At 44.3% G+C, this 26,620-nt stretch overlaps 1 protein-coding gene across 11 annotated transcripts in view; it reads left to right on the top strand.

The window, feature by feature from the left end:
* Nucleotides 1-26,620, top strand: part of EHMT1 (euchromatic histone lysine methyltransferase 1) — a 2,375,011-nt gene that overhangs the window by 347,414 nt on the left and 2,000,977 nt on the right. The window contains exon 1 of one of the 11 annotated variants that reach the window (XM_069609704.1): nucleotides 16,017-16,096. The exons of the other annotated variants lie outside the window; for them this stretch is intronic. The gene's annotated coding sequence lies outside the window, so the exon portion shown is untranslated. Of the gene's footprint in view, nucleotides 1-16,016; nucleotides 16,097-26,620 lie in introns of those variants that run through there. 11 annotated transcript variants of the gene reach the window in all.

Genomic DNA, 26,620 nt, shown 5'->3' with positions numbered 1-26,620 from the left:
GAACGCTGCAGTACGACAACCTCCACCCTTCGTCCTAGGGGACAGCAATGGAGGGGAGGTTCCTTTCGGTACTACTCTTCCTTTGATAGATCGAGAGGAGCTGCCAGTCAAAGGGTCCACCGTAGGAGTACCAGAGGTGGAAAGCAAGGTACTCGAGGTGCCAAAGCTGCTCGGGTAGTTGCCTTTGCCATCAGGCACTGCCACAGCTGCTCAGTTATGAGGCCATGTGCCATGGTTCGCCTGTTGGGGGCAGACTGACGCAGCATCTTGGAGAATGGCATGCCATTACTTTAGATGTGTGGCTTCTGAAGATCATAACCCACGGCTACTGTCTCCCCTTTCAGCAGAGGCCTCAAGACAATCCACCGGGGAAGCTCTTTTTGAAGTGTCCAGATCCGCTCCTTGTGCAGGAAATCCTATCCCTGCTGGAGAAAGGCACCCTAGAACTGGTGCCTGTAGCGGAGAGGAACAAGGCATGGTATTCCCCTTATTTTTTGATCCCAAAAAATGACTGGGGATTGAGACCCATCATGGACTTGCATGGGCTGAACAAGCTCCTTAGGAAGGACAAGTTGAAGATGGTAACTCTTTCTCAAGTCCTCCAGGCCCTTCAACTACAAGATTGGCTGGTGTCTCTAGACCTCAAGGATGCTTACTTTCATGTGCCAATTCATCCAAAGCACAGGAAGTACCTGAGGTTCGCGACTCGCATTTTCAGTTTCGGGTCCTGCCGTTCGGATTGACCTCGGCCCTGAGGGTCTTCACCAAGCTGATGGTGGCAGCGTATCTCAGGAAAGGGGGGATTCAAGTCTACCCCTACCTGGACGATTGGTTGATCAGGGTGCATTCTCCAGAGCAAGTCCTGGATCATCTGTCCTTCACCTGCCACTCCCTTCACTAGCTGGGCTTCTCCCTCAATTTAAAGAAGTCCCATGTGACACCTACCCAGCGGCTCCAGTACATCAGAGCAGTTCTAGACACCTCCCTGTGGCAGTGTTTGCCTCCCCAGGTGAGGGCTTACCACATTCTGCAGATGGTGGACAAATTTCAACGTGCCCAGAGTCTCCCGGCGTTCGAGATTGCTCGGCCTCATGGCATCCTGCATTCTACTGGTGCCAGAGGCCAGGCTGCGGATGAGATCTCTGCAGTGGGCACTCAACATGCAGTGGCCGCAGTTTTCCGGCAGGATGTCAGACTCCGTTCAGATTCCGCCCTCGGTCGTCCAGGACCTTCTGTGGTGGGCCGTCAAAGGAAATCTGTTCAAAGGGGCTCCGTTTTGGCAACCATGGCCAGAGGTGACTATCGTGATGGACGCATCCCTCACGGGTTTGGGAGCTCATGCCAATGGGCTGACAGTCGGCGGTCGTTGCTCTCCATCGGACTCCATACTCCACATCAATCTGTTAGAGCTGCAGGCTGTCAGGCTAGCCCTGAAGGCTTTTCTGCTGTCTGTGCGGGGGAAGAATTTCCTGATTATGAAGGACAATTCAGTGGCCATGCACTACCTCAACAAAAAGTGGGGGACGCAGGGTCACTCCCACTGTGCAGAGAGGCGATGCAGCTCTGGTTCTGGGCCATCCAGCAGGAAATTTCGATCTCGGCAGTTCATCTGGCCGGAGACGAAAACGCGGGGGTGGACGCTCAGGCAGAGCACTGTCTCGTGAGTGGGAGCTGGCTCAGGAAGTTCTTTTGGAGATCTTCGCCCTTTGGGGAACCCCACAAGTGGATCTATTCCCCACCAGTGTCAACCAGAAGTGCGAAACATTCTGCTCACAGGAATTTCCTCCAAGAGGAGCCTTAGGGGACGCGTTCGGAGTGGTCCTTCCCACTGCTGTACGCGTTCCCTCCAGTCCCCGTCATTCTGCAGTTGTTGCGGAGGTTGCAGAGGTTCGGTTCGTGGATGATCCTCATTGCTCCGGCATGGGCCAGGAGAGCGTGGTACCCGGACCTTCTTGACATGTCCATCTGCGCTCCACATCGTCTTCCCTACCGAGGCGATCTGCTCTCACGGGCAGGGGGTTGAGTTCTCCATCCAGAGGTCAAGTCTCTCAACCTTCATGCTTGGTATCTGAAAAGCTGAGATATAAGGATTGGGACCTCCCTGAGGATGTGATGGAGGTGTTGCTTTTGGCCAGAAGGCCCGCAACGAAATCCCTGTACCGTTGGAGGAAGTTCTGCGACTGGTGCAGGGGACAGAATGTGGATTCTTTTCAATGTTAGATTCCTTTGGTTTTGTCTTTTTTGCTTTCTTTAGCCCACAAGGGCCTGAATGTGGGTCCCATTAAGGGGTACCTGGCGGCGCTGTCCATATTTAAGCGCTTGTCTGAGGAATGTTCTTATTTTAAAATTCCTTTTGATTTCTCAGTTTCTAAAAGGGCTAACTCATGTAGTTCCACTGTCACCTTTCCAGGTGCCGAGATGGGATTTCAATTTGGTTTTTAAAGTTCCTAATGGGAGCTCCGTTGAGCCCTTACGTTCTTGTCCGTTGAGACTGCTGTCTTTTAAAACTGTATTTTTAGTTGTGGTTACTTCCGCACACACAGTGAGTGAGTTGCAGGCACTTTCCGCCAAACCACCCTTCACTGTGTTCCATAAGGACAGGGTTGTCCTGAGGGTACGGCCTTCCTTTCTTCCGAAGGTTGTTTTGGAATTCCATCTGAGCCAGAAGATAATTTTTCCAGCATTCCTTCCTCCTTCAAATCCTGGTAAGGAAGAGGAGAGGCTCCATAGGTTGGATCCTAGGAGAGCTTCGAGTTTCTATCTCTCACGGATGTCCCGGGTCAGAGTGGACGAGCAGCTCTTAATTGGTTACGCTGGAAGGCGTTTAGATCAGGCTTTTTCTAAGCAGACCTTGTCTAGATGGATAATTTTGACGATCTCTGAATGTTATCGTTTGGTGGGGAAGGACCCTCCTGTAGGTTTATGGGCCCATTCTACTAGGGGTATGGCTGCCTCCACTGCACAACAGAGGGGTGTTCCGATTCGCAATATTTTCGAAGTGGCCACTTGGACCTCTGTCCATACTTCTGTGAAACATTATTCCCTGGACACACTCCATGGGCAAGATTTGGCCTTTGGCAAGGCAGTCCTCTATTCTGCAATTTGATTAGGCATTGTAAATTTTCAAAATTCTTTTCCCACCTCCTTACATTGGCACTGGTTTGGGAGTCTGTCAAAGATGTGGAATATGTCAGAGGACACAATCCCCTCAAAGAACAAGTTTCGTTCTTACCTGGTAACGTTCTTTCGATGGGATGTTCCTCTGACGTATTCCACATCGTACCTGTAATGCTCACCTTGTATCCAGAGACGCCACCCGACTGGACTGGATCGCTTCTGAGATGGATCCACCTCCCCTGGGGACTCGCTCTGCCGTGGATCTGTTCTGGAAGACATGAGTTCTGTTATTAGCCACAATCACCCTCTCTCGGGGTCCACCTCCCTTTTGCTCCCCTAGCGACCCGCTTAGAGTCTTCCTCAGCTTGTATTTCGATAAGGTGCGCTCGCCATCCTGCTGTTCTGTGCAGGGGCGCGTCAAGTCTGGGCACCTTACAGCCAAGTTACTTCACTGGCGTGGGCCCGTGAGTCCAGTCCTTCTGCGACTCCGTTCTTGAGGTAAGTCTTTAGTCTTTAAAGAGAGTGTGTCCGAAATAGTAGTTGCCCTGTTAATCCTCTCCTTCTCTCGTAGGTGCAGAAGGGATGATGAAGACGTCGAGCTGATGGGGCGGGCGGTGCTCGAAGGTAAGTGAATGCGCAGAGCGCGGCGCTATGAGGGTCTTTAGAATCGGGATAACCCGAGTTATTCTTCCCTTGCAGGTCGCCGCGAAGTTCCTGGAAGAAGTGCTGCCAGATGGAAGTGGAACGCAGAGTGGAAGGTGTCTGGACCGTTGTCCAATTCCAAGAGAGCTTCAATAGGTAAGCATGAGTCTGAAAGGCGATGGAATCGGGAGACGAACGCTTACTAAGTTGTCCTCTTCTTTTCATCTCCCTAGGATGTTGCTTGCTGGTGAAGACGGGCTCCAGGCAAGACTCCGGAGCAATCGAGGAGCTGGATTGCAGAACAGGTAAGGAAGAATAATGGTGGTGTTCTTCTCCCTTGTAGATGCAGGCCTGGAAAGCTGCGAGCAGGTCTCGGTGAACATCACGTTGCGAGTGCAGTACAACGCGAAGCACGTGCTTCAACGCGGGAGTGGCTTAAATAGCCTACAGGTATCCCAGGTGCCTCGGGGCGGACCACGCCCTAGATGCTAGACTGCATGGTTCAGTTCCGAAATGAAACTTGTAGGGGCAGTCATGTTGGTCCATTCCCCAATGGAAACTCCATCTGCCATATGAGCCTGGCGCCAAAGGCCAGGCTCATATGGCCAAAGGCACCAGGACTGGCTCCAGGACCGCTGAGGGGGACATGATTTGGGCCTTGCAGGAGCACTGTGGCGAGGCCCTGAGTCCCCAGGCCAAGGACTATGGCCGTCACCGTACCCTCCCTACCTGCCCCGCTACAGAATTTCTTTTGCGATAGCAGCTTCCATTTCCGCAAGGCTGTCTGTGGTAGGGCTGGCAGAAGATTGGTGCCACATGTTCTGTGGGAAAAAACTACAACTACAACTGCGGCTACGGGCGTTGTGCGTCCTACATAGAACATCTGGTGATGTTGGTTGTTGGAGGAGGTCCTCTAGGGAAAGTATTGACTACAACGACGCAGGGCGCCTACGCTGTAAGTTTTCCCAACAAGCACAGCTGTGGTAATCAATGTCAAAGATGTGGAATACGTCGGTGGAACATCCCATCAAAAGAACGTTACCCGGTAAGAAAGTAACTTGTTCTTCCGAGTGCTATTTTGCTCAATTTTCAAAGGTTTTCAATCCGATTTTGCCTCTCATTCAAAGGGGGAAGATCGGATTTGCGTACCGTTTGTTGCCTAATATATCTCACTCCTTGCTACTCTCTTCTACCCGCACAATTCGGTTAACAGAGGTTTGAGCGAGCGTTGCAGGTGGAAATGTTAACTGTCGTGCAATCAGAAAATACCTTCCAAAAAAATAATCTTGCCTGTATTCAATTGTGTATATCTTATGTAACCAGGTCAAAATAATTGTATTCTATCAAATTACAGTGTAATTATCACACTGGTGATTGCTGACCTATATTAAATTTGTGTAATTTTCATTGGAATTTAAAAATCAATATTGTATTCTTACACACTGGTTTGGTTCATGGTCCATTGTGACCCGGGGTGTTTACAAAGGTGGGTGTGAAATGGGTTGGGTGCCTTCTCAAATTGAATTCCTAATAAATAAAATAAAAGTATTTTGATTGTGCGATGCCTCCCCGGCCAGTAGAAAGGGTCCTGGTCTGGAGTGTACTGTGCCTTTTGAAATCCTTAACAGAGCTCAGTTCAGCTGTGTAAAGGTCATGTGGAGTCACTGCCAAACTGCCCATCTTGCAAGCAAGACAAATGCCAAGAAGGCAATCCATGTTTATCATTGGGGATGCTCGGTAACACCGCTCCTCCAGTCTTTTTTTGTTTTTTTGCTTGTTGATTTAGCTGAACCAAGTCAACTTTACAATACAAAACACATTTAGTACATAAAATCATACATTTCACAGCTTAACACATTCATTTTCATTTGATAAAAATGTTAAACTTAATATAAATTCTCATAATTATTTCACAATAACTCTAAAAATTGAATAGTGATTCGAGGGTTAATAACCAGTACGTATTGACTTCCTTTAGTGCTCTTTAAGTTCCAGCTGATGTAAAAAGTTAATGGTTCTAATACTCAGATGTGTTAAGAACCCTGAGTGAACCATTTGCCATAGAAGATGTGGTATAACTTCACAGTATCTGGCCATTGCTGGTTTAAATTGTCTACATCTCTGTTCTGATAAGGCAACACATTCAACTATTAAATGCCGCAAGGTTTCTTTCACAGATGCTCTTGCAAAACCGACAAATATTCTCAGATGGTGTTACTACTTTGGTGGACCATAAATTGAAGTGCAGGCGCATAGTCACCTCTGAGACTCAGCCGGATATTTCAATATATGCTGTTCTTCATGGCTGTATCTTTTGGTGATAACGGGTTTTCCATTTAGCTCTGGTCCGCCTCCAATCACTCTCAAAGTTTTGTTTTGACTCTCATTGAATTTTGGTTCAGAACTAAGTGATATATCTGCAAAAACTAGAGCTTGCTTTACCACGTTACAGCATTTCGAAATGTATTTGTCTTTAGAAGATAAATATAATTAGCCTGTTTGCCTAGTACCATGGTTGATTGCAGCGCCAAAATACACGTCCTAAACATGGCTATCAGTTGCCATTGGTTGCGTGCTTACAGAGAGATTAGCCAGAGTTTGTGAAGAATCTAAGGCGTAGGAACACACAATGGTAGTTGTGATACAGTACGCCAGTATTTACCTTCCAGTTTAACCCACACACTTTCAGGAAGCACTATTTTGGTTTGTGTACAGAAAAATAGGTGTTACTTTTTGTGAAAAGTAGCTGATCGCTGGGGATAACGTTTATTTGCCTTTGCTTAAATTATTCTGGCATGAGAAATCGATGTTGTTAATTTCTCTTTTAAAGTTAGTTTATAGACTTCAGAGTCGCATCGACAGTGCCTAAATGGGTATACCGTTGTGTACATTCCAATTTTGTGCCCCTGCTAAACCACCAAAAGCAGTATGACCAGGAGCTCAGTGATTGGTTTATAGGAGAAGGACAGTTTGGAAACAAAACTGAAACAATTTTTTCTTTTACTGAGGATTCCCAGCCTGACGGAATATTCTTGAGCATGTGAATCGATGCCAGACCCATCCTGGAGAACAAAAGTTACAGGTAAGTAACTTGTTCCTTATCTTCTCTATCAGGTGACACACCCTTGTTTTATCTAACGTTTGTCACTGTTTTATTAATCTGAATTGGTCAGGATCAGTTGGTTGCAGGAGTAGATGTTCCACTCAGTTGGAACAATTTTTGTGTAAATCTTGGCATCATGATTAATGCGATTGGGCGATAGACCCGCATGATGTAGGGTCTTCATTTACGTAATACGACCCATAGCCTGGAAGGTGTTGTATAATCACGTCCGCCATGGGGCTAGATTGACCAATATGATTTGCAAGAAGGCAGTAGACTGCCGTCAACCAGCTCCGACCAAAACGTAAGTGTGGCAAGGATGGAGACTGAATCAATCACTTCACGCCAGAAAGCCCTACTACTCTTACTTGTATGGTATAGTTGAACTGAGAAGGTATGCCTAATAGCGTCACTGTGGTATAGCTGAACTTAGAAAGTGTGCCTAATGTTGTTTCTGTGGTATTGTTGCACTTAGAAAGTGTGCCTAGTAGCGTAACTGTGGTACAGCGGTTTTGATAGTCTGCCTAATTAACATCACTGTGCTAGAGCTGAATCTAGAAAGTGTACGTAACTGGCATCACTGTACTAAAGTTGAATCTAGAAAATCTGCCTAATGGTGTCACCGTGCCAAAGTTTTAACTTGGAAAGCGTGCCTCATAACGTAACTGTGGTGTAGTTGCTAAAGTTGAATCTAGAAAGTGTGCCTAATAGCATCACTGTAGTATAAATACCATTTGCTTTGTGGATTGCCATGTGTCAGGAATCTAGTCTGGAAGCATCTTTAGGGGCTGGTTGATTCTGAGTGAGTAGTTTCACAATGATTGTAATACATTTTAGGGCTGCTTTATGCACTCGATTGGAGTGGTGAGTTTTTTCAAAAACAAAGATTTTGTTTACATTTGTTCATATATGTATTTATATTTTTTGGTGAGCACTGTGTGCTAATCTGGTGTGCTTGCCTAGTGTGTGGCTTCTGAGCCTGTTTTTCTGTGCTGGGCTGCATCCAGAGGGTGCAGCCTGTAGTCCTTTGTGTCTGGCTTTTTCCAAGTACCACCCACCTCCCCTGATTGGTACATTCACCTGGTCATAACTGACCTTCCCAGGGCAGCCCTCTGCATGCCAGCCCCTACGGCTAAGGACCCCAAGGCAAAGGGCGGCTCCTACATTGGCTGCTCCAAGCCGTGTCTGCAGGTGTCAGCAGGGGAAGCCAATGAAACCATCAGTCAACAGACACCAAAATAAACTAAGTGTGACATGGGTGGGGTGTAGAGCAATTACTCTACTCCAGAAAGCCCCAGCCACTCTACCTTACGTTTCCATAACGTAGACTGCCATAGACTTACACCATGCATACTTGGAGAGATTTGTGACCACCAGCTTAAATCTATTAATGGCTGTACTGTAAATGTTGCATTGCATTACACACTTACTTGCCAATGTTAACTAGTGCCACACTTGGATGGAATTCTTAACTTTAGTCTGCGTCGCATCTAGACAGAAAAATTAATTTAAATGTTAGCATGCGCCACACTTAAATGAAACTGTGAATGTTTCTAAGTGCCACAAGTAGATGGAATCATGATCACTAGCCTGCCTCGCATCTAGATAGGATATTGAAGATTAGCAAGTGCCACACTCAGATGGAATAGTGAATGATAGCAAGCATCACACCTAGACATAATTGCAAGGACAGCAATGCCAACTAACCGATCCACTAACAATTTCACCCCTGAGTAGCACACGGTGACTATCGACTGTAAAGCACCCCAAGCCCAGTCAACGGACCCACCGGGCTGAGGCTGCCAACAGCACATCACTGCTCTCTTGCACTTTTCCGGGTTATTCCCAGTAACTCACCCCCTTTCCTTTTTCAGAGCTGCCGGAGCGCCAGGGGACCACTCCGGTGGTTATGGTGCGCGGTGCAGATGTCCTTAAAAATTTACAACATTCACATTGAGTGTGCCTAATAGCGTCACTGTCTTAGTTGAATTTAGAAAGTGTTCCCATCTTCATTGAGTGTGCCTAATAGCGTCACTGTGCTAAAGTTGAATTAGATAGATAGAAGTAGGATGGAATAGATGGAGGGAGTGGATGAATCGGCTTGGAGTGGATGAATGGAGGGGATGAATCGGCTTGGAGGGGATGAATCGGCTTGGAGGGGATGAATCGGCTTGGAGGGGATGAATCGGCTTGGAGGGGATGAATCGGCTTGGAGGGGATGAGTGTGGGCTTGGAGGGGATGAGTGTGGGCTTGGAGGGGATGAGTGTGGGCTTGGAGGGGATGAGTGTGGGCTTGGAGGGGATGAGTGTGGGCTTGGAGGGGGATGAGTGTGGGCTTGGAGGGGGATGAGTGTGGGCTTGGAGGGGGATGAGTGTGGGCTTGGAGGGGGATGAGTGTGGGCTTGGAGGGGGATGAGTGTGGGCTTGGAGGGGGATGAGTGTGGGCTTGGAGGGGGATGAGTGTGGGCTTGGAGGGGGATGAGTGTGGGCTTGGAGGGGATGGAGTGTGGGCTTGGAGGGGATGGAGTGTGGGCTTGGAGGGGGAGGAGTGTGGGCTTGGAGGGGGAGGAGTGTGGGCTTGGAGGGGAGGAGTGTGGGCTTGGAGGGGAGGAGTGTGGGCTTGGAGGGGAGGGGAGGGGAGGAGTGTGGGGATGGAGGGGAGGGGAGGGGAGGGGAGGAGTGTGGGCTTGGGATGGATTGGATGTCACTTTATATACATATGCGGTTATGTACGCCCGATGTCCTGCTCTCGTGCTTGGTCAGAAGCACTTTAGTGATAACCACCATATCACACCACTACGCTCACTCTCTCCTATACACGATCATTCAACTAGAACACAGCTATACTGTGACACATTCGGCCTAGCTGTTCTCATAGTAACATGATCCCACAAACTCCTAATCATCCTAATAAAACACAGCTAGCTGAGCACATGCCGGCTAGCTTAGGCGTCTCCTCAGGCCTAACGAAGCCAGAACTTAGTCTGGGTGTCCACCCGCCAGACTGAACACATCCAACCGATTTTCCTCAGCACCACACCTACCGCTAAGAAGCAGCTATCATGCAACAACCACACCAGCTGCACACATCCAGTGTGCACACGCACCATACGACACTCTGACTTGAACTACGGTTGACCAGGCTGAAACATGTCTGAGACCCATGAAACAAATGCCAGTGTTTTTGGACCATGGATGACAAAACCTGTTATGAGTGGCCATTGCCGATTGAGGAACAAACCTTTATGGGTAAAGGGAAAACCACCCAACAAACCACTTGCAGAAAGCACATTTATAGTCCATTCTCCTTGACCAGAATTGCCAAAGTTTGAACTTAGAAAGTGTGCCTAATAGCGTCACTGTGGTATAGTTGAATTCAGGAAGTGTGCCTAATGGCGTCACTGTGGCATAGCTGAATCTTGAAATCGTGCCTAATAGCGGAACTGTGGTATTGTTAAACTTGAAATTGTGCCTATTGCACGCCGCCTGTCCTTCTCTCGTGCTTAATCACAGGCGCTTTAGTGAGAACTACCATATCACACTGCTTTGCTTACTCTCCCCTATACACCATCACATTCAATTAGAACACAGCTGTACTATGACACATATGGTCTAGCTGTTTTCATAATATGACCCCACGAACTCCACAAAATCCTAATAAAACACAGCTATCTAAGCACATTCCGGCTAGCTTAAGCGTCTCCTCAGGCTTAACGCAGCCAGAACTCAGACTAGGTGTCCACCCTCCAGACTGAACACATCCAACTGATTTCGTCAGCACCACAACTACCGCTAAGAAGCAGCTATTGTGCAACAACCACACCAGCTGCACACCTATCCGGTACGCCCACGCACCATACTACACTCTACTGACTGAACTGCGGTTCCCGAGGGCGTTCAACCTACCAGCGCTTTAAGATCATACCAATTATACATAAGGCGCTATATAAATGCCAAGTAACATAACATGTGATTTTACGTCTTATATTTTCTTGTTATATTGCATCACTTTTGTTTTATTTAAATTTCTGGTAAGTATATTTTCCTGGACATACACATCTAAGGCATCTAATAGTTTCTGGAGGCCTTTCCGTGTTTTAGCAATAAACACTGTCATCTGCATATAATAAAGCTGTTATGACTTGATTGTTCAACTTGGGGAATCAGTGATAATGTTCTCAAAAGCACCTCCAATGTCTGAAATAAAGAAATTGAAGAGTGCCGAGGCCAGGGTACACCCCTGCCTCAGCGCTCTAAATGTTTTAATTGGACTGGATGATTTGCCATCCAATGACGGTCTCACTTGAATGATGTTATCGTGATGTAGTTCTCTATTGCGGGAAACTATGTATGGCGGGCAGCCCTGACAAATCAATTTCGAAAGCGGCATTTAGGTCAACAATGACCAAGTATAGAGGCTGTTTCAAGATGGCATGATGTGAAATAATGGATGTCAACGTTAACAAGTTCAGACTTGCCCAAACCAGGGATAAATCCATTTTGAAACGGATCGCATAGAAAATAGTCAACTGTCCATTTATTAAAATCTCTGAGGATGAACCTGGAGAATATTTTACCAGGTGCATTGAGTAGGGCGATCAGTCTATAGTTAGCCGCATTTGACCGATCGCCTCTCTTAAAGATGGGAACTATGACTGAGCGTCGCCATGTACAGGGAATTGTATTGTGTTAAGGATTTCAATCTGGCGACGCACACTTTAATCCCGGCCTACTATATAGCACACAACTGAGATGCTTTTTGCCTTATTTTATGCAGATTCAATTTGCGATGGTACACAACTCTTATCGCATCCCTTTTCAAATAACCCGGGTCACAATGGACCATGAACCAGGCTGGTTGGTAAAATGCAATATTTATTGATTTTAAAGTTCACAAGAAATCATAAAACATTTTAAATGGGGGAGCAATCACCAACGGGTGATAATTACATTGAGGATGTAAGCAATACACTTGGTTTAACCTTCGAGTGGAACATATACAAAACAGGGAATAGGAGCACCGTTTGATTTAGGAAAGATAGCCCCCAAGTTAGGATTTCCCCCTGCAATGTTCCCTCAACCCACAAATAATCAATTCTGAATCGATAGAAACACACAGCAAGGTAATCGGGAATAAGAGGCAGAAAACGGAATCAAGATCTGACCTTCCCTTACCAAATAAGAGTGGAAAATGGATTCTAAACCCCTTGCAATGTTATGAAATGACACTCGGAAATGGACAAATAATGAATGTGCGGTTACAACTCTAAGGTAAATACAATTTCTCATTAAAGCAACAATGCATAGACACTAACAATCACTAGCAATGGATTACTAAGGGCATATAATTTGAAAATGAATGGAAAATTTAAAACATGTTGCAGCCATATGACACGTGTAAAAGTTGCATTTTCTTAATTCCTGTTTTAAATTACCCAAACGGTTTTTAATAAAATAAATAGTGAAATACTCTGATTTGGAGTGGGTTGGGGGATAGATATAGCTCACAGGGACAGTCTAGAGTTGAAAATAGGTCTCTAGCTATGAAACTGGATGAGCTATGCAAAATATAAAAAGGTGCGCTTTGAGTAAAATAAAGCCGTGCAATAGGAAAGGAAATAAGTTGTGACAAGAACAGTTTTTTCCTATAAACTCTAGTATTCAGACTAGACCACCAAAGATGGACACAATAAGATCCATGGTTTATTTGTGAATTTAACCCTGTCACCCCAGCACCCAACCCTGGTGGAAACCAGTGTGATCACTCGAAATAGGACTAATGGATCTAGTATTACACAAGACAAAATTGAAAAGAAATGGCGCTAGCCCTTTAGAAAGTCACTGGCAGGGTGCACAGATATTTCTAACAGTTTTAACAAGCGATCAGGATAGGATGGCTTAGAGAGTGGGACAAGCACAAAGGCAAGACAAGATAGGTTATGGGTTTCTATGGGGTAGGGATTATACTCACAGTCCACTTTTAGTTTTGGGATTTTTGTACTGTGAGTAGGTTCTGGTCACCACATGGCAGCGCGCCTGGCAAAGGGCAGCTGGGCAAAAGACAGCTGAGTAGGTTGGGTCACTAGATGGGAATTCTAGTCACTGGATGGCACAGGTATCTCTGGATGCAGTCAGTGGACAAGCGGTTAGTGGGCAGCAATTAGTGGGCAGTAAGCCAGGCTGATTCAGGATGCTTCCCAAAAGAATACCACAGCTTTCCCCTTTTTAATGGGGCACTAGTGGGTTTTCAGAATTGAAGCCTTGCAGGGAATAGGATCAGCAATGCTTGGGTTTTGCAGGGACTCTGGAGTAGGGTCAGCAATGCTTTGGCCTTGTAGTGGGGTCTGGAATCTGGATGAATGGAACAGGAACGCAGCGCAGGAACTTCAGGAAGAGTGCATGTCTAGAGTCTTGTCAGGGACTCTTATTTATAATGCATAGTGACATCATCAAAGTACATGGCTGGACAGTTTTAGCTAAGCACGCCTCTAAACTATTGGATTGGCGAGGGGTGCTGGTCTCTGCCTCACTCTCACCTGTTTGGTTTTTAAAGCAGGCGGGTGGATTTATGATGAGTTTTACAATGTTCAAAAACCTCCCAGTTATTTTAGCCAAAATCCAATTTTTGCCACAAACGGTACATTTATACAATTGAAATCACTTAGAAAATTTTATACACAGGTTACATATTTTATGTAGAGCATAGCACTCCAACTCTGCAATCCGTGAGACATTGTTTCACCCTTCTAATACTTTTCGGTAATTTTGAGGATGAACGATTCGCCCTAAAATTCCATAACTTTATTCACGTGTGGATTATCGTAAGGAATGCAAGTATGAAAATTTGCATTGGCGGCATGGATACTTTCCTTGTAATCCCTGATTCTTTGTCATGTTGATTCCCACGGGGTCAGTAAATTCTACCATGTCTTAACTGAAGCCCATAAAAGCACTTTTAAACTGTGAAATTTTTACATAGTCTTGCTGCAAAGATAAGTCTTAACATTTTTATTCATAAATAGTCTTTTGACGCAAATGGCAGTCCTTTGTCTGTCACTGGACCATTTCCTTCTTCAGCTGCCACCAACTGTCATTTCTTCCAGAGCAAGGTGGGGGTTTTCAGCTTGATTGAAGGTTAATTGCCCCCTCCCCACTTATTACTTCCTTGTCCTGGTAGAGTCAGTGGGTTCAGCCTAGACTAGATTCTTTCCAACCTAATGATGATCACTGATGTGTTAGCATCTGCTGAGAGGCCCTTCTATTGGTAGCATCCACCCCAGGCAGAAACCTATTTTCCTTTTGAAACTTTGAAAATCCAGCCAATATAGTCTGTTTTACTTTATTATTTGGTCCTGAATAAGCCAGTTGAATAAAATAACCCATGTGTGTATTTTCCCTAGCAACAACCCCTTCACATTGCTATATTATGGCAGGCTTTCATTCAATAGTTTACTTTAAAACGGGCCTTTCTCTCCTTGAGTTTGCAAAGCCCATTTTTCATGTGCGGTGAAACGCTGGAATTTCTTTTTAAATTTGATTTTGGATCGCTCTCTGGATTCCCACACTGTCTTGCTTGTATGCAGAGTTGTGTTTGAAGCTGAGATGCCTTGAAATGTACATGGCTCAGATAGCTGAAGTTTCATTGAACTACTGAGCTTTGATACATTGTAGAGAAAATGAACGCGTTTTCCCGTGCAGGAAAAGTGAAGCTCTTTGTGGATTTTTCTCAGTTTATTTGACCGGGCCTCTCATTCAGAAATCATGCCTGGTTTTTCTGAAGCACACTGAGAGATACTGGGAATGGCAGGGCCTTATTAATATCGGTGGTTTAAGGAAAAATAGATGGAAATGGCGTCAGAGCAGCATTTTTAAAGGTGAAAAGTTACCTTTTTAATGATGATTTTGGGCTTGCAGCAAGGCAATGCTGCTTTTTCACTTTATTCCATCGGTTTATGTCAGAACACACGGGCACGTTCCCTCAGTCTGTCCCCTTGTTCCATCTTACAGGAGCCAGCACAACCATTTTGTTGTTTCTGTGCAAATGCAGCTTGGTTTTGGCGACATTCTGTTAAGTGGGCCAATGTAGCCTACAATTGGTTTTTATTATCTGACTAAAGATATTCTAGAAGATCCGTGCCCATATGTCAGGATGTTTTTTGAACATGTAATTGTTCAGCCCATCAGGGTCCGGTGCACAGGAATTAATTTGGTAATGCAATGTATAATATCTTCCAAGATATCTAATCCCTTATAATTGGACAGCTCGGTAATGGTTTCACCTTCATTTACAGATGGTAGTGCATACATCTCAGAGTAATACAGAATCCATTGAATCTCATGCACGCCATTTATTTCTACAGATTTTTGGGTTGTGTGATTGGCTATATTTATCAAGGACCAAATCTGGGCTGTGTGTTTTTTTTTTTTTGCAGATGGATGGCAAAATTGCTTCCCCATCCACTTGTAATAGTTGGGCTTTGAGCTCCTACCTGATTCCTATATTTACATTGTGCGGTCTTAATAGCCTCCTTTTTATTGGTAGCTGATGAGGCTGCAATCATTCTCTTTGTATGTCGCAAACTAGCTTTCCACTTTTGCACTTCTGCATCAAATTCATGCCTAGGTTTAAAGTAAGTGTCTGTGGGTGTCTGAGAATGTATTTGATACAGATGTAAAAAAGACATTGATTTATTAGATTCTATTTTGTTAGAATAATCTCTCTAGGCTTCTATTGAGTGATATTAAAGCAGGGACATTCCAAGAAAATTACGTTCAGGCGTTGTTTACAGTCTGAGGCTGCTGGAATCTGAGTGGTGTGTTCCTTAAAGGAATAGTCTAAAGACCATTGAAAACTCAGCAACTCATGATCGCTGTGCAGTTGTTCTTGCACATTGAAATGTGTTGCTTGGTTAAGTCTTTTGGTCGACATATAGTCTATAATTGAGGCACTGGTCGTCCTCTGCCAGGTGTTTGCAGCAGGTATGTCTCCTTGTAGGGATCCATGACACATAATGAAATTTCTTTCCTTCATTAAGGACAGCCACTTTCTAATAGTTGATGCAATCTTGTGGCTATTATGTCTGATTCATTGCATATTTAGATCCCCGCTAAGATTGTGTTATTGATTTCAGGTACCAACACGGCATTGTTTAAGAGCTGTTCTAAGTCAGAGAAAAACTGATCATCGGATATGTCCATCGTGTTGCAATATACGATTGCAATCGTGCCTCCTGGGTGAGCCACCTTAATCATTTGCAAGTATAAATTAGGAGCTTCCCATGCTATAATTTGCCAGTTTTTTATGATTCTTAATTGCGACCAGCAGCCCCGACGATGGTCTGCCGTGGGCAGAGGCTTTTGCTGGATGTAAGATGATGGAATGTTTTTCCTAGATGGGTTTTTCAGCTAACCATGTTTCTTGAAATATTAGTAGGTCCCATTCAGCAAGGAAGTCCACACTACTGCCCATTAGATGTGTAAACCCACACGTGTTCCAACTTGCTACAGATGTAACACGTGACTGGGTTGTTGATGCGAGTTATGATGGATATTCATAAACCTCACTATAAGGCTTATACTGTGTGAGTTGTTCCCTTCTCGTTAGTCTACACTTCTCTTGGTCAAACATTTGTTTGTCTCTTGATGTGGGGTTGCAACTCGCACTAAATTTCAGATCACCACCATTATCGGGAGACGTTGCGTCCTGCGCCAGCACAAAGCCCAATTCAAATAATTACATATGAGCCTGCCATAAGACATTGCACACTACATTTGACTGCATCCATAAGCGCACAATAGACAGATTATCATCATTAAGAAATTCCACCTGTTTGGTATCGGGAGAACGTATCTCTTGCAAGCTTCCAATGTCTTTTGCAGGTGGCCAAAATGCTTGTTCTGTTAAGAACATAAGCATGTAAGCGGCCGCACAGCATTTTAGGATAAGTTGATGGCTCTTATTCCAATTCTGCATCGATTTAGACAACTGAACTGAGTCCTTTTCTGTGCGGTTATTGAAGATAGCTTTTTTGTCATTGTCTGTGAATAAAGCATTGGATTTATTATCGTTGGCTGAGTCGGTGTGTAAATTCTGCTTGGTTGATATGTTTAGTCATGTGAGATGCAGTAAGTTGATTTGCGTCAAGGTACTTTTCTACCGCTTGTGCAATTTTTCTATTCGTATCATCTTTTACTTGCTTTTCCGGCACTTGTAGTGACCATGTACTGCTGGTGTGCTGGGTAACAACACATTTGATTTTGAGGAGACCTGTGTATTGATGGTCGCCGAGGGGCAAATCTCCTTGTATATACTATAGGAGGTTTTTGCTCATTCGCAGTTGTTGGAGGCGGCCCTCGTATCGCCTCAATTTGGTAACCCTACCTTTTTTGAGGCAATTGTCTGTTCTATAGCAAGTCTGTTTACTTCAAGATTATACATTGCATGTTGGTTTTCAGTGGTATCTTTGGCAATATTATTTGCCACTAAGTTGTTGGTCACAGAGACCACTGGGTTCAACTGTTTGCAAGGTGCACTTGTCTGAAGCCTAGTGTTTCTCTCACTCACTTCGAGCCCAACATCCAAGTTAGGCCTCGTTTGTGACAATACAGTTGAGCCAGCTCTTTCTTGTTGCAATTTAACATATTTTTCGATTGATTTATCACAAAGAATTCTAGCCTGCTCCAGTTGCTCATTATCAGCAGTAGGAACCACCTTTAGGGCCCTCTCGGGCAGCTCCTCAGTGTCAGCCAAATTGATTGTAAGATTTTTAGTTGCAGGTAAGGTAGTTTTCTGTTTGTTCGTGATCGCAGAGACCAATTCATTTAGAGGAGAGTAATCGCTCACCAAAGTTTCTTTCCTGTATTGTGTCACTTTTTTTGCGGCCAAACTTTTATTTGGATAGCACTGCACGAGTCGCTAAAGCTGTTTGTTTCCAGATGTAATTCTCTTTTCAAATTGTTTGATACCACATTGAGCTCGAGGAGGAAGCCCCTTCTGATTTGTACTTTTCTTTTTGTTTGTGGACTTGTCCCGAGCTTTATTTCTGATGTTATTATCAAACAGGTTGTAAGTTGCCTTGGACCCCAATTGTGTCATCTGTATCGCTATGTTGTGATATCTTCACAATTGGTGCCTGCAGGGTGTTTTCCCTTTGTAACATTTAACTGGACCAATGACTGTTAATCTCGGGAATCACACTCAGACTCACGCTTCTATCATTGATACATCAATTGCCTCCTTGGTCATTGTCGTACCACATTCACACTTTCATTATTCTGTTGCCATTTACAATATCATTCATCCAAACTGCAATTTGATCAATTTGTTTACTCTTTTTTTTGTTGTAATTTTTCCCTACAGTGTGTCAAACAGTTTTGTAAGGGATACAATAGTCCTATGCATTGCATTCAAGGTTATTGACAATACGACTATCTGTGATTGAATTGGTGACGCTATCGGCAGGCAACCTATCTCCCGATTGTTATAAGTTGCCGACCCATTTCTGTTTGGCTGGGAGATGGACAGGGGTGCACAGTTTTCAAAAAGGCTTGTTCACTGGTAAAGGCTATTAGTGTCATAGTCAATAAGAGAGGATGATGCTATTATAGTGTAAGTGATTTCAACCCGGCACTCCGCCAAAGTCAATGCCTAGCGTGTGATGCACAGTTGGAACCCTTAATTATATATTTTTGTCTAAGTTTTTATTTCTGAATAATGTACCCTTATATCACGCCCCTCTCTTTGAATCCCCCAGGACTCACTGAACCTGGAATCAGGCTGTTTTGCAAAGTTAAAAGATTTATTTTTTGTATATATATTTCTTTACCATTGGGTGATATCACAACAATCTCTTTAATCAGAATGAGTATGGATAAGAAAAATAATGCAGCACGGAATAATACTTGATGTGGTTCAATCAAATGCAATGTCACTTTCCCCCTGATACTACTCAATCCCCCCTAATATGCAATATAGAGATAGGAGAGAAAACAGGTTTCAGGAATATACAATCTCAACCATTACAGTTTCAATCCCAGTTCTCTACCCCCCCCCCCCCCCCCAGCAAGCAGAGAGAAACGGGAATGATTTCATAACAGGTCAAATGTTTTTGAATGAATGGGGAAAAACACTGAAAAATGAATTTAATTCTCTAAATTGGATTCAAAACTAGTGGGTGCCGCTTAGTATAGTTTCAGGTAAAGACTAGCAATGATGATTGAATAACTAGCAGATTGGAAACTGAATTCTGAGGTCAGATGCAAAGAATAGCTGTTTTACATGTGATGAAATTGAGCCAAAAGCGAATTTGCAGCAAACTTTTCAGCATGCGAGAAACGCGATTGCGGGTAAACTATAAGAAGTGGGGTGTTGGGTTTGTTGGAAAGCTGGGGATGTTGGCTTCAATCTGACATTTAAATTTCGTTTCTAGCATGTACGGTTCAGAAGTTATGAAGGTTTTAGTAAAGGTCAATTGTTCTCAGAAAGAGTCAGTTTTCAAATGAAAGATGCCTTTTGAAATTACAAACAGGAATTCCTTTACACTAGGGAGTCTATGAAGCCACAAGCTTCTCTGCTTTCAAAGTTCTGGAGTCTTGGATCTGGGTTCTCCTGCAGAGTGCTTCGCCAGTAAGTTAGTTGATGGGTGAATCTGTGTGTCTAAGTCCTAAACTGTCCCTATTTATGTATTTCCCAAAGGGGTGGGTAGGCTGAATTATACTAAGCACACCCTCTACGAATCCTATTGGTTCAAGTATTTCCCCTCTCCTGATTTGAGAAGGAAATCTAGTGTCATAGTGACGCTGCATTTTACAATCCAGGGCGTACCTCCCCTTTGTTTCAGTACAGTAAATCTATTTTTCACAAATATTTACAATATCACCAACTTGCTAACAATACATATTCACATCACTGATTTAGTAGAGCACGTATCCGTCCGAGTTTCATTTTAGTGCGAGCTTCGGTTCAACATTGACAGTTTTTTGCGCTTTTGGTAGAGTACCCAGTGTCAGATATGTCCACATTTTTCTCCATAAATGCGCATGACATCTGGGCATAATCCTGTGAAGTTTCATATTTCTAGCATTATCGCAATTGCTACATCATTTTGGTAGTCCTGTCTCTGAACATGGCAGAGAGTTCAGAGTAGTTTCAAACTGTGAGCAAAAATTTCATTTTAACACTATATTTACAGATTTGTACACATTTTTCAGTTCTCTGCGAGTCTTGTTCAAAAAGATATTTTCTTGTGGGTCAAGATACACATCTGTCTGGTCCCGCTCCCAAGGTTTAAGTAGAAAAAGGTGGTCAGGCGCGCATTCTGGTTCCAAGTCATTTAATCCTGATGTAAGTAATAACAGGGTTGAATCCCAACACAGTTCAAAAAATAATAACAGGGCTGAATCCCAGATGCAAATAGTCCCAACAATGTTCAAAAATTACCAGGGTTAAATCCCAACTGCTACAGTTCCAAAGCACAATAGTTAGTTATACTCCTCCAAGTACTTTCAAGTCTCAAACTCTCATCAGGGAGGCTATGTTAGCTGTGTTCCTTTTCAGGTGTTGCTAATTACTTTTTTCAATTTCAGTCTCAAAGGATTCTGGTTATTGTAGTAATGGCAAAGTGTTTCATTCAGGAGACCAGGAACCAACTCCCCTCCAAACACAAATCTTATCCACAATTGGGGGAGGGGGGAAAACCATGAATATGGCTCTCCAAAGTGGGGGCATAATAGCCCCGGTGCTGCTGCCTCTGGAGCCCGGGTCTCCTGTAACATTAAGTAGAAAAAGGTCAGGCTGGGTCCAGAGCACTCCCAGGCTCTCTTCCTGCTGGCAGTTGTTTTCTGTTGACAGTTGAATCTGCATATCTTTTCAGTCAAGGGAGTCTTTTGTCTCTCCTCAGAGCAACAGACCAAAATCTCCTCCCACCTCCATTAACAACTCAGTGACAGTTCCTGAGCAGAGAGCAGGGGGAAGATGCCTTTGTGTGGGGCAAACTGTGGAATGTGCCTTTGAAGTACTGTGGCCAACATTAGTTCACTTTTAAAATCCCTTGTTTAAAATTGTCTTTTCTAAATAAACTTATATTTTCTACAAATATACCCACAGATCTCATCATTCCAGACTTTTTCAAACATAGAGATTGAATTGTAGCAACCTATATTGCTTTTGATGGCAAGTCTCTTCTTTTCCACAATTTGATCTTAATGTACAAGTTTAACTAACAAGTTTAACTAACAGTATAAGTAAATGACAGCTCTGACACAGGCGAGCGGTGGTAGTGTGCCCATTTCTGACAGATTTTTCTAGGCAAACACCTTTTTGAATGTCGATTTTCTTGTGATGAAATGTGCTTCTCCTGACATTGTGCTTGGGTGGATTCTTTGAATAAAGTGATGTTTAACACCCACCAAGGATGTTGGATCTTTTCTGATGTTTGGGAACCTTGGCAGTTTTAACAGCCAAGGAAAAACGGATTTTAAAGCACTTCTGTGTTTTTCTGGCAATGCTGCCCTGCCTTTTCAGGTAATTCCATTTCGCTCTATGGGCAGCCCAATGACAGGTTTTGGTAGTGTGGTCTCCGGTTCCACCACTGACACAGTCAAAATTAATTGGCAGCCTATTTTTCAGGTTTCCCTGCGCACTTCTAAGATTTTTAGCGCATAGAGCTTTTTGGCGGCCATCCTGTTTCTGATGAAAGCAGCACACAGTGATGTTGCAGGGCAGAGCCTAGTGGGTCAGAACATCCCACAATCGAAATGCTCTCATCAAAGGGAGCCTCTGGATCTAACTCAGGCTATCGGGAATTGTCACAATTGGTTCAGTCGCCAAATTTCTTGAGTCAGAAGACTCCAGTGCTGGCACTATGATTGATTGCAAACAGTCATTCCTTACATCTTCGAAAACTCGGGAGGCGGCAATTGCCTAGGAGGTGTGACCCGTAACCCCTCAGCTGTAATTATGTGTCTCAGAAATTGATATATTGAAGGGTTGCTCCGGTGCCACTTGTGTTCTTTTCAATATCATCTTGTCTTGTATCGCACTTTTGAAAGCTTCCACCTTGATTAGTGCATGGTCTGCAAAAATCCCGGATGTCACCAGCGCAAGCCTTATGGGCAGAGCGCGCCAGGCCTAACATTTTACGTTTAACTGCAATCGCAGGTGATGGTCTTCATGCCGTTGATTTCAATACCACTGAGGTACTGGATATTTTTGTGTTAGCCGGCATACCCGTTTTCAATGATATGTTACCGCTGTCATGAACTGTTCACTCACACAGTGTCTCTTGGGAATGAAGGATACCCTGGAATTCCGCAGCCTTGTAAGTTGGATGAACGGTGAACAGTGGAGATCACCAGGTTACAGGTGCTCAATTTAGATCTGAAGCCCCTTGTGATTTACGCGATAGCTCACGAACACCGTTCGTACGGCCGTCCGGACGGTTAGCTCACCGCTATGCGGTTATAAACGCGAGTTAATAATCGCTTCCACTCAAATCAAAGATCAGATGCTGCATTCGATGCCACTGTTCCATTAAATTGCACGGCTGCTCAAAGGGCACAGCTCCGCAGGCACGCAATTGCAGGAACCCAGAATACAGCGCGCCGCTGTTCAAAGAGTAAAACTCTGCAGTTGCAGCCGCAGATTGGGTCACTGATCAATTAGCACAAATGGAAGTAGTAAATTCACTGTTTAGGCAATTTTTCAAAGCCTGCCAAGAAAGGGGCTCATTCCTTATATTGCACAGAAAGTGTAACTGTGTAAGGCTTGCTAGCCCGCTTGGGTGTAAAGTCAATGCAAAGCAGGCTTACTGCACCATCATAGAGGGTTCTTCACTCCCCCCCCCCTCACCATCCACTAGACACAAGACACACACTGTTCGCACACCGCGCAGCGCTCTGCATGCGCTGTGTTTTTGAAGGAATTTTCGGCGATTTAACTGGAAATCGAGAGGACTGCAGAGTTCTTTGTCTTGGTAATAGAAAAAGTACCCACTGAAGCAACTTTGAGCAATACTACACGAGACACACTGCTCGCACACTGAGTCACAGTCCAGGAAACTGTCAGCAGAATAGCTCCTTGGAACCGTGCTTCAAAGAGGCACACCTATAACAAAGACCAGCCTCACACCAGGGTGTTGCATACCAAGGCGACTTTGAAGCTGCAGCCTTAGGAAAGGGTGTTGGAGTTGCCAGACAGAGAAAAAAAAGAACTGATGGAAGGTTTCACCATTTTGTTTTTCTGTGTGGCTCACAGAACACTAAGAATATGATGCAAGAGAAGGCAAGGGTCACTTGTCACAGCAACAAAGATTGAACCCCTTACAGCAGGCTTGATATCCTTTCCCCTGTGCCATTTTACTTTATAAGGAATGGTTCTCCATTACTTCCTTGATTCATCTTGGACTTGCAAGTGTTGACAAATTTGTTTGGACCCTGTTGGGATAGCAGTCCTTTCCAAAGTACTCTGCCAGTTGGGAAGACGGGTGTTCCAAGCCAGGGTCAAGATCTGTCCCCTAGCCATCCCCGGTGAACATTGGGGTGACTACTGATGGACCAAGACCTGCATTCTGCCAGTTGTTCCGGTACCCAATTTAGGAGTAAGGAGGCAAAGGGCTCATTGTGTCCCTGTGCCCTTGGATTGGGACTCAAAGCACCAGAGATTGTAAAGCAGCTGGGTTCCTTTATTCTGCCACTTCAAAGAGTTCTCGAGCTAGAGTCGACTGTGTTAAATGCTTTCGATCCCTTCAGGACTCGAAGTGCTGTCTTTGAGGGTGAAGAAAAGTGCCAAACTACTGTCGCGTGAATTTGCGGTGAACAGTCTAATGCTGTTCCTGCTCAAACAAGATGCTCACCGATGCAGCGGTTTGAATAGTTGCACATTTTCAAACTGCACCTCAAACTTTAAGGATGTTTGCACACACGATCCAGCATCGAACAGAGCCTCGCATTGATCGCAACTTGCCGCTGGCTCGCTGCCTGGTTGACTCACTGCATTTGAACCTCGTTCACTCCGAAAGCACAGCGCTGAGAAACCCAGTAAGAGTATTTTGAACTACCAAGAACACAACGTACTTTTGAGAGGCCCAACTCCCTTTCACACTCATTTGGAGCCCTAGACTGACCCACCCTTTTGCACGTTATTTTCGGAAACACACTTTTAAAGTGACATTATTGCAGTGTCTTGCTCTTCACCCCTGCTACAGTACCCAAAGTGCCTTTATATCCATGTTCTACATATTCCATTGGGGTGTGGTTTTGTTTAATTGTACAGTTGTTGCATATGGAGCGTTTAAAGTATATATCTTTTTTTAAAATAAAACTTTGATTGAATATTCCTTTTTTGTTGTCTTTTGTGCTATTGTTTTTTGGGTTGCTACTGACGCTACATTCACACCACTCTTGGAAAAGCATAGCCTGCCCTCGGTCCACGTTACCACAAAAGGCAAAGGAGGTACATCTCTTGACCGTGCCCGTTTCATATTTTTGATTGGGATCACAATTGGTTTTTAGTAGTGACGGCTGACTAGGCGGTTCAGCCTCTATTCAACCGTGTACTCCTGCAGAGCAGAAGTTTTTTGTCAGAGCTACAGACAAACCATGTTCAGAGGGAGCTTTGAAATGCACGCATTTGGTATATTGGCCATGGCCTAAAATGCTACTGTGGCGCTGCATGTTTGCATATCCAAACATGCATAAAGGCTTAGCCACAAGCACCATGTCTTCCAATAATCTTGAAAACAGCTATTGGTTTCATTCCGAACTTCAGTGCTTCCAGTGGCATGGCTTTTCTACCTGCAATGTTTGCCAAACCAGAGTTCAGAGCTCACTGTGTGCACCTTCAGCCACACAATCTGAAGTATCCAATTTTAAAATACTGTCGAGTTCGCCCATGCTCGATGAAATCATATGGCTTGTGAATTCTGTTGAATTCATAAAGCACAGCTTTTCTAATGCCACTTGCTTCTCTTGCTGTTCATATATGCTTGGATATGACTAAGGAGCTGCCTGATGAAACTGTGGACGTGTGACAGAGGGACGAGTTGTAGGCCTGAAGACGGGGTCCTTAAGGAAATGCAGCAACGTTCCGAGGAACCTGCAGGGATCGTGTTCAGGAAATGCCATTCCCATGGTATGTAGCACGGTCGGTCATCCTGTACTGCGAGTTCAAGCCTGTGTTGGAATGGTGTTAGACTAGAAAGGTGCCATCCTGGTTAATCACTAACCTAGTGTAGCTTCCAACCTGCTTCCTGCTGTCACAGTGAGGCTTGGTTTGTTTATAAAGATAGGCCTTTTATGATTGAGATTAAATCGGGGTGGGTGTTCGAGAGCAGCCTGATATGCAAGGGCCTCCCTGTGAAAGCTGAAACCCCATTCAGCTGCTGTCTGCCTTCTGGAGATTCACAGCATTGTGGGGTTTGTGTAGCAGTCTATACATATATTTATTTTCTGTATGGCTCTTGCTGCGAAGGGTTGTCTTGGAAATGTGCATGCCTTTTTCTTTGAGTGAGTTGACCGTGTGGCATGGTCATGTATAACATTACACGTAGCTTTCTTCTATGTAATTGTGTCCGATACTTTTTATCGTAGTAAAATAGTGCATTTGACCACGCTAATATTACACGTGAACTAGTCTCGTCTCTTTTTACTGAAATACCTGTTTTCTCGTCCTCTAGCTTTAGATTCCAGCCATTTTGGGTGTCGTACCCTGTAGACGAATGCTGTATTCCACTGGTTAATTCTGCAGGTTTCGATTTCTTTTGCTAGTGGATTAGGCAAAATACTTGGGCAGATGTCTCTAGCCATGAAGGGTCTGTGAGTTGCGTTGATGCCATATGCGCGTCGTCTCTAATGTCTTGGCTAACCTTTTAATTATGGACGTCTGATAACTGTCGCTGATTCATCACTTTTTTAATTGCTCCTCCAGGCAGACACCTTCAGACACACCCTCTAAATCTTGAGAAACATTGACATAGTAAAGCCACTACTGTTTTCGTCCCATTTTAGGAGTTCGTTGGATAGAATGTTGGAAAGATGTCAATTAAGTTAATTTCGAGCTCTGGTTTGTGAACAGTTCCATTGAATTGAACTCCTTTCTTTACCTTACATTAGTGGTATTCAAATCTTCTCATACTGTGCCCTCCTTTGAGTGTAAACAACTTATTATATATTATATTAAAAACAATTACTTTTAAAGAGCCTCGCACCCACAATGCTTCTGCCCACAAAGTGGTGCCAGCTCCACAGTTTGAAGACCACTGAATCGCAGCTCCCAAGTTTAGGCTGTAGAATTGCCTTTTACAGGCTTGTTGCAAAGGTAAGGGCAGTTATTGCGTTGCTGGTCAATCCTGGTTTAAAATGTCTATTTGTACTCTCTTTACATGTGATGGACCATCCAGCCTTTGCCAAAATACCATTTTAAGTTTTTTTTCATACGTTCTTTTAAGGCTGTTGGCACAGTCAGTGACTCTTCTTGCAGATGTATCTTTAACACTGTACGATCCAGACCTATTCAGATGCAGTTGGGGGTTGGGGGGGGGGGATTTGTGGGAGCTGGCCTATCTCACGGTTTATTGTGCTCCTAGCTGCATCGTGCAGTTTATCTGGCATACAGAACAGCGTTAATAAGTTGGAAAAAGGGATTAAAAAAATGTATTTGTACATTTGGTCAACATGATCTTTATACAATACATACAATACTTTTTACATTTAAGTGGGGAAAAATATAACCTCCCACTCACAATTCCAGCTTTCATTATTTCA

This window comes from Ambystoma mexicanum, chromosome 8, assembly GCF_040938575.1.
Source record: "Ambystoma mexicanum isolate Mex_15411 chromosome 8, UKY_AmexF1_1, whole genome shotgun sequence".
NCBI lineage: Eukaryota > Metazoa > Chordata > Amphibia > Caudata > Ambystomatidae > Ambystoma > Ambystoma mexicanum.
The sequence above is the reverse complement of the archived record's forward strand: the minus strand, read 5'-3'. Positions and strand labels throughout refer to the sequence as shown.